Source organism: Physeter macrocephalus, chromosome 18, assembly GCF_002837175.3.
Source record: "Physeter macrocephalus isolate SW-GA chromosome 18, ASM283717v5, whole genome shotgun sequence".
NCBI classification, from domain to species: domain Eukaryota; kingdom Metazoa; phylum Chordata; class Mammalia; order Artiodactyla; family Physeteridae; genus Physeter; species Physeter macrocephalus.
In genome coordinates this window covers 103,129,323-103,132,432 of record NC_041231.1, presented here as the reverse complement: position 1 = coordinate 103,132,432, position 3,110 = coordinate 103,129,323, and the positions used below count along the sequence as shown (strand labels likewise).

The 3,110-nt window shown below is 40.8% G+C and overlaps 1 protein-coding gene across 1 annotated transcript in view; it reads right to left on the bottom strand.

Annotated features, from left to right (window-relative positions):
- Positions 1 to 464: 464 nt before the first annotated feature.
- BLOC1S5 (biogenesis of lysosomal organelles complex 1 subunit 5) overlaps positions 465 to 3,110 on the bottom strand; it is a 120,177-nt gene continuing 117,531 nt past the window's right edge. The window contains exon 6 of the mRNA XM_055080137.1: positions 465 to 483. The gene's annotated coding sequence lies outside the window, so the exon portion shown is untranslated. The remainder of the gene's footprint in view (positions 484 to 3,110) is intronic.

Here is a 3,110-nt window from a genome sequence, read left to right as displayed (position 1 = left end):
GTCATTACCTGTTGATGGTCTCCCTCCCTCCCTAAACCAGAAGCTGAGAGATGTCAAAGGTTGTCTTTTCTGCGTTTCTGTTTCCCCAAGGCCTAACACAATTCTGGGGACCTCCATAAAGATTTGTGAATTAATGACAAAGATGACATTTCTTCCATTTCAAAGGAGAAAACGTCTCTTGCTTGAGGGTGGAAAAGCTGCTTCTAGTTTACTACTTTTCCTCTTCCTTGTGAAAATCAGCAGTGAGGATCAGGGAGGATGTCCACCGCATCTCTTGAGCTCTGGGAACGTCTCGGGGGAGAACGAGCAGCTTCCACGTGAAAGGGCTGCAAGCCAGAGGTGGACTCAGGGGACAGCCAGGTTCCTGGACGCTGGTCTCCTCTGCCCCCATTTTTAAGTTCTATATTGTTTCAATTTCCCAAATGTTTCTTGGAAGTCCTAGTTTTAATAAAGTCAGGTATGGGCATCTTTTAAGGAGAGAGTCTGAAAGGAAATCCATCAGAGAAGGAAGAATTGTCATGAAGAGGGATTTTGCAGCAACTCTGGGTGTATTCAAAGGCATAAAATTTCTCATGATCCAGCCACACGATGGGAGTTTGGGGGGGGAATGAAGGAGCTTAAGGAAAGGCAAACACACACACACACACACACACACACACACACACACACACAGGCAAAATAATAAGAGGGCATCATTAAGAATTTGAGGGACTTCCCTGGCGGTCAAGTGGCTCGGACTCCGAGCTTCCACTGCAGGGGGCCTGGATTCAATCCCTGGTCGGGATCGGGGAACTAAGACCCTGCGTGGTGCGACCGAAAAAAAAAAGAATTTGAGGATCCTATATTAAGCATCTCCACGTATCTTGAAAACTTTTAGTAAAGCTGTCTTTAAAAATGGAAGCATCCACAAATAACTAAAGTAGCCATAAGTGCCATTTTAAAGTTGAACGTTTAATTGCCATGAAAAAGGGCACACTTACTATGACCTCTAACAACAACAAAAAATTATTGTAACGACATGGCATATAAGTGTTTGATACATGATTGATAAATGTTCTTGTTGAATATATAAGAATCATGTTTTCTTTTTTAAATATCGTGCCCAGTTTTAAGAAGTGTGTGCACGTGTATGCATACATATATACATACTGGCTATAAACAACCGTAATAATGTTTAAGTCTACTGAATTCAGTAAAAGATGTTGTTAAATACTACATATAATCACTTAAGCTACAGCACATTTTTTTTTTTTTTTTTTGTGGTATGCGGGCCTCCCTCTGCCGTGGCCTCTCCCGTTGCGGAGCACAGGCTCCGGACGCGCAGGCCCAGCGGCGATGGCTCACGGGCCCAGCCGCTCCGCGGCACGTGGGATCCTCCCGGACCGGGGTGCGAACCCGGTTCCCCTGCATCGGCAGGCGGACGCGCAACCACTGCGCCATCAGGGAAGCCCCACATCACATTTTAATAGGTTTCAAACCAGCCAAGTCATATCTCATTTATTGGGTAGAGCTCTTTTTTGAAAGTTGGTGAGAACATACGCTTATGCTTATTTTATCATCGTTAACTTTCCTTATAAAATTGAAGGTATATTCCAACATGCAATAAATACCATAGTGAAGAAGTATGCAAATTTGAAACAGTAACAGTTTCAATGGAAAACTTGTTTGGAAAGCAACATCAATATTTAAACTCAATGTATAATATTGAGACCTAAAATGTTACACCAGGAATTATATTCTTTGGGGCTTAGCTAAATCTAACAGAAGCCAGAAGAGTATCCTACTTTAAATTCATGATTTTATTTCTCCCTCAAGGCAAAACATTCATTTCTTAAACCAAATGCTTATCAGTGAACATGTATTAAGTGTACCATTGATGATACAAGAAGTTGTTTTAGCCTTAAAAATACTATAACCTAAGAAATAATTCTGGACTGACTTGAAGTGCTTCTTTGAAAGGTGTACGTAGAGTATGAATGCAGGAAGCCTATTATAAATGACTGGTGAGTAATATAATTTGGAACAAACTAGAACTCTCAACCAGCAGCCACTGCGACCAAAGTAAATATGTTACTACTTCCCACCTTCTAACCTAACACAGGAAGTAGATTGACAAAGTACTGATAAGCCCACCCGTGTGCAAATGATATTTACTATTTGTTTACAGTTTGATTCTGCGAAGAAATAGGAACTATTATTACTAGTCATTTGTCAGTGAATTCCTTTTCTGAAGAACCCACACTTGAGTCTAATTATTTATTTGGAGGGAGAGAGACTCATAATTACTTAGGGTTTTGTTTGTTTTGTTTTTAACTTTTGTGCTTGGTATTTTTGTGAGTAAAAAAATTTTTTTAAGCTTTCTAATTACATTACACCATTTTCTCTAGGGGACAAAATGAAGTCACAAGTATAGTACCAGATGATGCCAGAGAGAAAGTTTCAGAATAAAATCTAAACCAATGAGGCAACTGGGGAGCATATAAGTGGGGGAGAGGTTTGAGGTCAAATTTCCTTGAACACTATTATTCTTTTTGTCTCCCGAGATGGAATTTTTACAGTTCTCTAATGTTTAACCAATACTGGCATCCTCTTTGGTCTTAAAAGAAAATTATAAACTTCTTTTCTGTTAAGGGTCTATTAGAGCTGACCTCTTAATGTCTCTACTATTTGATGTGAACATTACATAGGATCGTCACATTTATTTTATCAATTGTTGCAGGACACTGGTGAGGTCATATAGAGGATCTAAGCGATCTCCTTCGTGCCTTAGTTGAGAACATCCAGAAGCTTTTGGGGACTTTTCCAGGGCTGACGGTAGATACTGCATGTCTCAAGATGCCCAGAGCCCAGAAGGGTGTAAGATTATCTGATGTGATCTCCAAGTTCAAGTATCCCCACATTGCTGCGCTAGACTTCCAGCTCCTTCTAACCTTTCTTGATAATTCCTCAGCCACATCTCAGAAACTGGATGTTATGCTGATAGGAAGGACTATAGAAAAAAAAGTTGCAGTGTATGGTTTTTTTTTTTTCTTTTTTTTGCGGTACGCGGGCCTCCCTCTGTTGTGGCCTCTCCCGTTGCGGAGCACAGGCTCCGGACGCGCAGGCTCAGC